The sequence below is a fragment of the Pteronotus mesoamericanus genome, unplaced genomic scaffold, assembly GCF_021234165.1.
Source record: "Pteronotus mesoamericanus isolate MK-2021 breed Mesoamerican mustached bat unplaced genomic scaffold, CSHL_Meso_final contig_26, whole genome shotgun sequence".
Taxonomy (NCBI): domain Eukaryota; kingdom Metazoa; phylum Chordata; class Mammalia; order Chiroptera; family Mormoopidae; genus Pteronotus; species Pteronotus mesoamericanus.
Window position 1 is genome coordinate 6,236,227 of NW_026555109.1, and position 11,843 is coordinate 6,248,069.

Genomic DNA, 11,843 nt, shown 5'->3' on the forward strand with positions numbered 1-11,843 from the left:
AACTCTTCCAACTGTATGTCTTTGGTCACTTATATTAAATCTGAATGTAATAAAAAAAAGAAAACTAGAGTAACTTTGGATTTGTCAACGTTATTCTGAATGATATGTACTCAAAAGGCGTAATGCATGTAAAGTTTCATTTTATTTTCCCATTTTTTATTTATTTTTAATTAATTTATTTTTCCAAATACATTTGTCTCTGTCTTCCCCCCCACCACTTTACGCTGCCCCCTCCCCCCGCTCCCTCCCTCAATCCTTCCTCACTTTGGTTTTGTCCATGAGCCTTGCTATATGATCCTTGACTTTCCCCTTCCCTTCCTTTTCCCCCGCCCACTCCTCCCTCCTTCCCTCTTGTCTCTCTTGGTTTCTTTTCCTTTCAGTGTTGCTGGTCTTACTTTCCTTGCATCTTTGTTTTGTTGGTTAGGTTCCACTTATAGGTGAGATCATAAGGTATTTGTCTTTCGCCCCCTGGCTTATTTCACTTAGCATAATGTGCTCTAGTTCCACCCATGCTGTCATGAAGGGTAGTAGCTCTTTCTTTCTTTCTGCTGGTTAGTATTCCATTGTGTAAATGTACCATAGTTTTTTGATCCAGTCATCTACTGATTGACATTTAGGTTGCTTCCAACACTTGGCTATTGTAAATTGTGCTGCTATGAACATTGGGGTGCATAGGTTCTTTGGAATTGGCCTTTTGGGATTCACAGGGTATAATCCCAATAGGGGAATCACTGGATTAAAGGCAGTTCCATTTTCAGCTTTTTGAGGAAATTCCACACTGATTTCCACAATGGTTGCACCAGCCTGAATTCCCATCAACAGTGTACTAGTGTTCCCTATTCTACACAGCCTTGCCAGCACCTGTTGTTTGTTGATCTGTTTATGATGGCCATTCTGACTGGTGTGAGATGGTACCTCATTGTGGTTTTGATCTGCACTTCTCTGATGGCTAGTGATGCCGAGAATTCTTTCAAATGTCTTCGGCCCTCTGTATCTCTTCCTTGGAAAAACGTCTGTCCAGGTCCTTTGCCCATTTTTTGATTGCATCATGTGTCTTCTTGGAGTGGAGTCAAGTGAATTCTTTATATATTTTGGAGAACAAACCTCTATATAATATATCATTAGCAAAAATATTTTCCCATACTGTTGGCTCCTTTTTCATTTTGCTGTTTTCTTTAGCCATGCAGAATCTTCTTATTTTGATGAGGGTCCACTTGTTTATTCTTTCCTTTATGTCCCTTGCTTTAGGAGACATATCAGTGAAAAAATTGCTGCGTGGGATATCTGAGAGTTTCCTGCCAATGTTGTCCTCCAGGACTTTTATGGTGTTGCGACTTACATTTAAGTCTTTTATCCATCGTGAGTTTATTTTTGTGTATGGTGTTAGCTGATGATCAAATTTCTATTTTTTGCATGTAGCTGTCTAGCTCTCCCGACACCATTTGTTGAAGAGACTATTATTACTCCATTTTATGCTTCTACCCCCTTTGTCAAATACCAGTTGCCCATAGAGACCTGGGCTTATTTCTGGGCTTTCTATTCTGTTCCACTGGTCTATGGGTCTGTTCTTGTGCCAGTACCAGATAGTTTTGAGTATAGTGGCTTTGTAATATAGTTTGATGTCCGGTATTGTGATCCCTCCTACTTTGTTTTTCTTTCTCAAAATTGTTGCAGCTATTCGGGGTCATTTATGGTTCCATATAAATTTTTGAAATGTCTGTTCTATTTCTGTGAAAAACGTCATTGGTATCTTAATAGGGATTGCGCGGAATCTATAAATTGCTTTGCAGAGTATGGACATTTTGAGGATATTAATTCTTCCAATCCATGGGCATGGTATATGCTTTCATTTATTTGTGTCTTCCTTAATTTCTTTCATCGATGATATATAGTTTTCTGCATATGGGTCTTTTACCTCCTTGGTTAAATTTATTCCTAGGTACTTTATTTTTCTTCTTGCTATATCGAATGGTATTTTTTTTTCTGATTTCTTCTTCTTCTATTTCATTGCTGGTGTACAAAAATGAATTTGATTTCTGAATACTGACTTTGTGTCCTGCTGTTTGGCCAAATTCACTTATTAGGTTGAGTAGATTTTGGTGGAATCTACTGGGATTTTTATAACACTATCATGTCATCTGCAAACAATGATAGGTTTACTGCCTCCTTTCCTATTTGGATGCTTCTTATTTCTTTTCTTGTCTGAATGCTGTGGCTAGGACTTCCAATAAAATGTTGAAAAGAAGTAGTGAATGTAGACACCCTTGTCTTGTCCCTGATCTTAGTGGGAAAGCTTTCAGTTTTTGCTCGTTGAGTATGATGTTGGCTGTAGGTTTTTCATCTATGACCTTTATTATGTTGAAGAATGCCCCATTTATTCCCATTTTGCTGAGTGTTTTGATCATAAGTGGGTGCTGTACCTTATCGAAAGCTTTTTCTACATCTATTGAGATGATCATGTGGTTTTTGTCTTCTCTTTTATTTATGTGATGTATTACGTTTATTGATTTGCGTATATTGAACCCATCCCTGCATCCCTGGGAGAAATCCCACTTGATCCTGGGGGATAATCTTTTTAATGTATTGCTGGATACGGTTTGCCAATACTTCGTTGAGGATTTTAGTGTCTATGTTCATCAGCGAAATTGTAGTTTTCTTTCTTTGTAGGGTCTTTATCTGCTTTTGGAATTAGGGTGATGCTAGCCTCATAAAAAAAAGTCTGGGAATCTTCTCTCCTCTTGGATTTTTTGGAATAGTCTGAGAAGGACAGGGGTTAGCTCTTCTTTAAATGTTTTGTAAAATTCTCCCGTAAAACCGTCTGGCCCAGGGCTTTTGTGTGCTAGGAGTTTCTTGAGTATTGCCTCTATTTCCCCAGCTGTTACCAGTCTGTTCAAGCTTTCTGTTTCTTCCTCCTTCAGTGTTGGAAGATTATACTTTTCTAAAAATTTGTCCATTTCATCGAGGTTTTCAAATTTCTTTTCATATAATTGTTCATAGTAGTTTCTGACAATCCTTTGTATTTCTGTGGTATCAGTTGTTATTTCTCCTCTTTCATTTTTGATAGATTTATTTAGGTCCTGTCCCTTTTTTCCTTGATCAGTCTGCTTAAAGGATTATTGATATTTTTTATCTTTTCAAAGACCAGATTCTGGATTGGTTGATCCTCTGAATTGTTCTTTTCTATGTCATTCAGTTCTGCTCTGATCTTGACTATTTCCTTCCTTCTACTTGCTCTGGGATTTATTTGTTCTTGTTTCTCCAGTTCTTGAAGTTGTAGTGTTAGGTCTTTTATTTGAAATATTTCTATCATTTTGAGGTAGCCTGTGTTGCTATGAACTTCCCTCTCAGGACTGCCTTTGCTGTGTCCCATAGGTTTTGGATGGTTGTATGTTCATTTTCATTTGTTTCTAGAAAGTTTTTATTTCTTCTCTAATCTCATTATTGACCCAATCATTGTTTAATAGTCTACTGTTCAGTCTCCATGAGTTTGCAGGTTTTTGAAGTTTCTCTTTGAGGTTGATTTCCAGGTTCAAGCCCTTGTGGTCCAAGAAAATGCTTGTTATTATTTCAATTTTCCTGAATTTGCTGAGGCTTGCTTTGTGTCCTATCATGTCGTCTATCTGAAAAACTTCCATGAATATTTGAAAAGTATGTGTATTTTGCTTCTTTGGGATGTAAGTTTCTATATATGTCAGTTAAGTCCATTTGATTCAGTGAGTCATTCAACTCCACAATATCCTTGGTATTTTGTTTGGACGATATGTCCATTTTTGACAATGGAGTGTTAAAATCCCCTACTATCAGTGTGTTGCTGTCTATATCTTTTTTAAAGTCGTCCAAGATTTTCCTTATATACTTGGGTGCTCCTATGTTGGGTGCATATAAGTTTACAATGTTTATGCCTTCTTGATAGATTCTTCCTTTAAGTATTATAAAGTTTCCCTCTGGGTCTCTTTTTATGGCTTTTATTTTGAAATCTATATTGTCTGATAGAAGTATTGCACCCCTGTTTTCTTCTCTTGCCTATTTGATTGGAATATTTTTTCCATTCTTTTACTTTCAATCTGTATAGGTCTTTTGCTCTGAGGTGGGTCTCTTGTAGGCAGCCTATGTGTGGGTCATGTTTTCTTATCCATTCAGCTATCCTGTGTCTTTTGATTGGGGCATTTAGTCCATTTACATTGATAGTTATTACTGATAGTAACCTATTCATTTCTTCTCTTTGTACTTGTGTTTTTTCTCTTTCTCACTCTTTTCCTTCATCTTCTTAAACCAGTCCCTTGAGCATATCTTGGAGTGCTGGTTTGGTAGAGATGTATTCTTTTAGCCTTTTTTTTGTCTGGGAAACTCCTTATTTCCCCTTCTATTTTAATTCAGAGCCTTGTTGGGTAGAGCAGCCTTTGTTGTAGGCCCTTGTTTTTCATGACTTAGAATATTTCTTGCCATTCCCTACCGGCTTGTAGTGTTCCTGTTGAGAAGTCAGCTCCCAGACGTATTGGGCCTCCCTTGTATGTTCCTCCCTGTTTCTCTCTTGCTGCCTTGAGGATTCTCTCTTTGTCTTTGATATTTGCCATTTCAATGATGGCGTGTCTTGGAGTGGGCCTCATTAGGTCCCTCTTGAATGGGGCCCTCTTTCATTCCTGGGTCCATGAGAACTTTTCTCTCCTCAAATTGGGGAATTTTTTCAATCATTACTGTTTCAAAGGGGTTCTCTATCCCTTGCTCCTCTTCTTCTCCTTCTGGAATCCCTATTATGTGGATATTACTGCATTTCATGTTCTCCTGCACTTCCCTAAATGCCTCCTCATTCTTTTTGATTCTTTTTTCCATTTCTTGTTCTTTCTGGGAGCTTTTTTCTACCTTATCCTCCATCTCTCTGATTCGATCCTTTGCTTCATCTAGCCTGCTTTTGATTCCTTCTACTGTGTTCTTCAATTCAGAAATGGTATTCTTCATATCCTCTTGTGTCTTCTTGATAGTTTCTATATTCCAGGTTGATATAGTTCACTGTAAGATCCTGATAGTTTCTCTGCCATTTCTCATAGTTATTTATCTTTGAGCTGACTGAGCTCATTGAGCTTCCTTAGAGCCATTGTTTTAAATTCAGTATCCAATAGTTCCCTTGCCTCCATTTCATTTAGCTCTCTCTATGGCAAAACCTCCTTTCCCCTCATTTGAGGGGAATTTCTTTTTCTTCCAATTTTGTAAGTCTAATATTTTTATTTATTTATTTGTTTGTTTTTTTGTTTGTTTATTGGTTTATTTATTTTTACTTCTGCTTCAATTGATCCATCTAGATTTCCTGACTTTCTGGATTAGACTTCTATGGTAATAGGCAGGTCTTTTATTTATTTATTTATTTTTCCTTTACTTTTCTTTCTGGGCCTGCCTCTGATGATGTCAGTTGTTGACCCTATCTGACTTTCGTCATTTGTTTGAGCCTTCCAGGAATCTACTATCTGTGTCTGACTCCTGCTTTAGGCAGCTCTGTGACTCCTTCAGCTAGGGATCCACTATTTCTGTACATCGCTCTGCACTCTTACACCAGCTCCTTGAGCGTGCTCCCCGGCCGGGGCAGGAATCCCGGCCAGCCCAGGTGCGCTGGGGCTCTGGCCTGGGCACGCTTACTTACTCCGCCCTGGGGCGGCGTACTCACCTTAACTCCTGTGCTTGCCTGCCACCCAGCACCTGCCCCAGCACTGGTCAGTTTAGGGTCTTCTATTGTGTGCTTTGCTAGCTTTTGACTCCTAAAGTTTCTGTTAGACAAGAGGAAACATTATATGACTCTTAGATACTTTCTCTCTTCTCTTTTCTTCTGGGGATAAATCTCATTTCTCTTCTGAAACTATACATTTTTATTTTGTATTACCTTTTGAAGACATAATGAAATATGAAAAATACACAAAAATAAATTTTGGCTACGAGGTTGTATAATTTATAATGTGTGGTTATACCAGCCTTTTATGATTACAAACTTTAATATAAGAGATTATTTATTTAATAAAATAAAACATAGATTTGTTGTTTTTTGTAATGCTGTTTTTCAAAAGAGTGTTTTTAAAGTAGAGATGATATTGCAATGATAGGTTTGTCAAGAAATTGTCATTAAAAAATGGAGCTTCCTCATTCATAAAACAGTGTACAGTACGTACATGACAGCCCTGGCCATGTAACTAACCTGCTGCAGACCTCATCACTATGGATACTAGTGACATGGAAAATGAAGCTCAGCTTGACTAAACTACCAAAGGATCTCTAGCAGAGAGTGGCACAATATAAAGGCCCAGAATGTCACTCAGAAAACATGGGACAAAATGTGCTATAATTTAAAAGGCTTTAATGAAAAGAATTTTAATGAGGAAGATTTATAATGAAAAAATATCTAACTTAATGTAAGAATTACTAGCTCTAGGGAAAATAACTCCAAGTACCAGATTAACCTCATGACTTTTATTGCAAACAAGGGTCACTTTTCCTGGAGGAAGCCACAAAGGCTGCTCTAGGCTTCAATGAGATAAGCTATCTGATTCCCAAAGAAGCTGAAGACTGGGGCAATCATAATAAAACTTCTAATGTTTATTGCCTGGGGAAAGATTTTCAAAGATGGCATAATGCCAAAAATAAATTACTTTTTAAACAAATCCATCAACTTTTGCTCTTTGTGGCTTCTTTTTTTGTGTCTTGTCAAATATCTCCAGTCTGATAGCCCATTTCATATTGAAATTGGTGCACTTATAATTTATCTTAAGCTTGATAAAGAAAATTCTTCCTTTTACACCCCATTGAGAAATTTTCTAACTTACATAAGCAATACTATTACCAATATCTAGGTCAGAAACTAGTTAGTATGCATATTTACTTCTGCCTAAAATTGTTATCATAGAGAAAAATAAAAAAGAGACCGAATAAATTAATACAAAAATGTAGCTATTATTTCTTTCTTCTTCCTTTCTAAAATATGGAGCAAATATATATAGTGTATAACATAAAACATATATTAAATCAAATTCTTATACATACTAGTTACTCCAGGATATATTTGGATAAGTTCTTTCAAAACTCATTAATTTGAATCTAACTAATATCTGATATGAAGTTTTTTTTCTAGAGTCTCAATCTGCCCCAAATTGAATAAAATAAACTAGAAATACAAAGCATATTAGTTTGTCACAAAATATAATTTAAACTCATATAGAATATTTTGCATGCACTTCCTATTTTAACCAAAATTCACATTATGCAAGGAAGTGACTTGTAAATAATATATACAAAACCAATGACACAAGACTGCTGAGACTATCAATTGCCAATACAAAACGATATAAAACAAAAAACATGCCGTTACCTAATTACCAAGATGAAGTTACCTGTAGTCAGGAAGGAGCAAAAAAGAAGCATCAACTGTAGTGTTTCAGCTAACACTACAGTTAAATGAAGATTTCAGAATCTTCATTTGGGTTACATAAGACTACCTCTTATTACAGATGTTTTTCATAATCTCCATTTTCTCCTATGTAAGTAGAATTTCATTAGGTATGACAAAAAGAAATGTATGCAATGATAATGCTGTCCAAGAAATGAAGAAAAGATTTCCATCAAAATGTCTGTTATTAAAATTATTGATCAAGAGTGATAGAATAGAGGTTTTCCAGATATTCAAAGATATATAAAATGTGTGTCCTATTGACCCTTTCTTAGAAAATTACCTAAAGTAGTACTCTAGCAAAATGAGGGGATAAAACCAGCAAGAGAAAGTCAGATGACTCAGGAGATTATTGAAGGTAGGTCGTGGAACAAAATCTCACAGTCTAGCTTAGGGCAGAAGAACTGAAATATCCAGGACAAGGTAATAATAAAAGGAAAACTTTATAGTATAAATCTAAAATTCTCATGAGAAGTTCTTTAAAAATGAAACAGTAAATTATTTAATAAAGCATAGTAACATAAATAAATTAGCAACTATAAACTCCAAGGGAAAAAATAACAAACAGCTCAAAAAAATTGGGGCAGACATTTGAAGCAAACTATAATATAGTTTCATTTTGAACAACTCATTAAGTGTCATTATGAGACTCAATTTATCTTGACCATTTAACTTTATCTTGTGAATGTCATAGCATAAGTGACATTAAAAGAATTGTAAATCAGTTGTAATCATAGTATCATAAATTCAAGAATGACACCTGGATTTACAATGACCAACATTAATTTCTTGATAAAATGTTTACTTTTTTCTTTTGTAATTAACAATGGATGCATCATAGACTACTTAAGGTTGAGAACATAAAGTCAATGTTAGAAATCTTGCCAATATAAAAATACAAGTATATTTTATAGAGATTGGAGGGAAGAAGGAAAGGGAGAGAAATATAAGGGAGAGTCAGAATCTTCACCTTTCAAAGTGGGCATGGAATGTTTTTAACCTCTTATAGAAACAAGAACTAGAAGATTAAGTATGATTTTTAAACATCTATTGTTGAATAAAAGGTAAACTAAAAATTTTGATATAACTAAGTTAGAAAGAGGAGAGGTAAGAGGAGTATAGTGTTGTAAATTCCTGTATGTTAACAAAAGCAATTAAGAAAAAGTTGATTGACATTTTCAAAATTAGTTAAAATATTTGCTTTTGAAAAAAGGAACTGGGAGATAAGAAGGGTAAAATGGGACTCGTGTTTTTATTAAATTTATCTGTGTTATTTTGCAATTCCTTTATCATGTATTATTTTCCTATCAAATTCCCCAAACTGTCTTCTCAAAAGAACAATAATTTAATCTAATTTCCTAAATTTTGATTCTCAGCTCCTAAGAGAAATTTTTCCTCTTTCCCTATTTAAATAAGTAGATAGAAGTTATCTGGAAAAAACTGCTTACATTTCCTTTTTCTCACCTATGAATGCCCTGCCGGTTTAGCCCTGTTTTTAATTCTGCTCTGATAGGTGTGCATCTGCTCCACTCTAAGACTAGTTCTCATGTAAGTATCCTTTTTAGTTCAATCTTAGCCATCCAACATCTTTTTAAATATAATCTCCTCTGTTTGTTCTTCAATCTCTTGCCTGTATTGTCTCCCTTCCTGCCCACAAACATGTTCCAATATTGTGTATCTGATTCACATTTTTTAGATGGCCTGTGTTTTTAGCTTCTTCCCTGTCATACTCAATCTTGTAATAAAGACAACATACACTTGATACATTATAAACACACACACACTTCTTAGAATTATTCGATAATCTTTTAAAATATAAGGTCTATTGATCTAAGGAAACTACATTTTTATATTACTAATAGCCCTGCAAATATCACAAGAAAATAATTTTTTCTTAATTTTTATCCTCATTTACTCCCTTGAATGATCAGTTTTAATCCCTAACCAAGAGTGAAATTCTTTTTTATATTTTATCACCAATTTGTCCCTGTGCCTTTTTAAATATGGTTTTTGCTACCATTGTTTACTTTCTTACACTTTAAAATTCCTATGTGTTACTTTAAGTTTCTTTTTGAAAAATCTTTTTCCATATTTATGTTCTCTTTCTTGTGATTTATTACATTTAACAAAACTTTATCTTTACTCATGCCTTTATAGTTACATTGTTGAATATGAAACCAAAGCCGGTCCTTAATTCATCTTATTTAACTCATTACTTTTCACTGCCAAACCATTTTCTCCTGCTGACTATTTATCTTTCGTTACTCTTTCCATTGCTGAGCTTACCATCTCAGGGAGCCAATCTCATCTTCTCATTGCACACATGCATCTGCATGATTAGTCCAAGTACATGTCTTCAAAGTTAGTTTTGCATTTATCTTCTGATTAATATTCACACTGCCTCTGATGTCAGCTTCCACATTTTTTTTACTTTATTCTTTCACACATATTCATCACTCAATCCTAGTTCTTAAAACAATCTAGACAAATTTAAGATATATTTCAATAATTTCAGCCTAACAACCTGACAGTGCTTGAATGTAAGTCATGAAGTCCATGACTTATGGCAGATGCTGGAATTGGAAAGCAGCCTATATTTCTGTGCTCCTTTTTGCACTAACATATTTTCCTTTTTTCTAGCAAGCAGACATATCTCAAGAGCCCACAAGGCTACAAAATTCAGCACACTCTTTGTCTCTTAGACCTGGTTCAATCTTTTGGATTTGATTTCAAATTTAGCTAATATCTCTTTACTATCTTCCCAGATTGCCAACCATGAACAGCATTTCCCTACACTAGGGGTCCCCAACCTCCAGGTCTTGGACCTGCACTGGTCTGGGTCTGTTGGGAACCAGACTTCACAGCAGAGGGTGGGCTTGAAATGTAATGCACTTGATTCATCCTGAAACCATCCTCCCAACCCCGGTCTGTGGAAAAATTGTCTTCCATGAAACCGGTCCATGGAGCCAAAAAGGTTGGGAAAACGCTGCCCTACAGGATTTGGGATCCCACACTAAAGCACATCTTGTGTCTGGGGCACTTTTTTATTCAGCTTACCCAGACATGTAATCTACTTCTTAACTATCTCCATTCTCCTGCTAAGTCTTTCTGTAGTTGGACAAGGTCTTGTCATAGTCTTAAAACCTCAGAAAACAGTAAAATTAATATAAAGTTGCCACTTGTTATGCTTCAAAAGGGGCAAATTATCAAAAATATTACCATATTAATTCTGAGTATATCTCAGCTTTTGCTATTTATGTATAATAAACACACAATAGCATTTGATTGTTCTTAATTAGCATCACTCAAAAGTGGCTAAGTTGTTATTATGGCAAAAAATATCTTGTTGATATTGGTTAAATATTAAAAAATCTTTATGATTCATTAAGAACTTACATTTAAATATAGTATACTCACCTCATATCTGGTACTCTTTTTTCTAATGTGTTAAAATGGAAATACTGGTCATAAAGATAATAAACACACATAAATATGGGCATTACACAAAAAGTGTAAGATCTTTATAGCTAATTATGTTGATGCTCTCAATAGTATAAAAACAAGTACCTAAGTAATTATTTCATGATTTTACTGGTAATAAATAAAAGATAATTAGCTTATTTTAACTTACAGTTCCAGTCACCACTAAGGCATGGGGCAGACCTTTGAATCACACAGCAGTTACACACATGTCTATGCTATGTGTCATAAGATTTTCTAAAAATATACATACACACTTTCATTTAAAAAGTGATATAAATTTGATAAGGATGGTTTCAAGATAAAAGATAATAAAGTGTAATATTATATACTGATAATTGATATGAAGAAAATACAATAGCCAAATATAAAAGTGAAAGGGCCAAGGAAGGAGTTACTTAGTGATTAAAGATAATCCTTCAACATCACATCAGAACTAAGCATAAAATGCCAAGAAAGTGTCAAGTATGAGAATATTCTAGACAGAAGCAAGTGCAAATGCCCACAGGTGGAATTAAGAGTTAGTTTCTAAAAGACACAGAAAGAAAACTAATGAGATTTAATAAAAACAAATGAACAGAGAATAACATGAAATTAAATCAGAAAGTGATGAGTTTATGTAGTGTTGAGTAGGTCATATTAGGGTGTTTCAATTTTATTCTCATATTTTAATTAAGACATCATCTTCCTTAAGCTAAAATTAATGTCTAACTAGCCTTTGACTATCAAGGTCTATTTCTGCATAATATATAACAAATATATTCTTAAAAACACAGACACCCTTTTCTTACTCTTTACTCATTTATCTTCAATATATGTATTTTATGCATATATGCATTTATTTTATGGATTTTTTTTTTGCCATTTCAGAGAGTCAAACACTGTCTAAATTTTTAATTATACCTACCTCTTACAGTGTTTACTTTAGGAAACAGGTGGA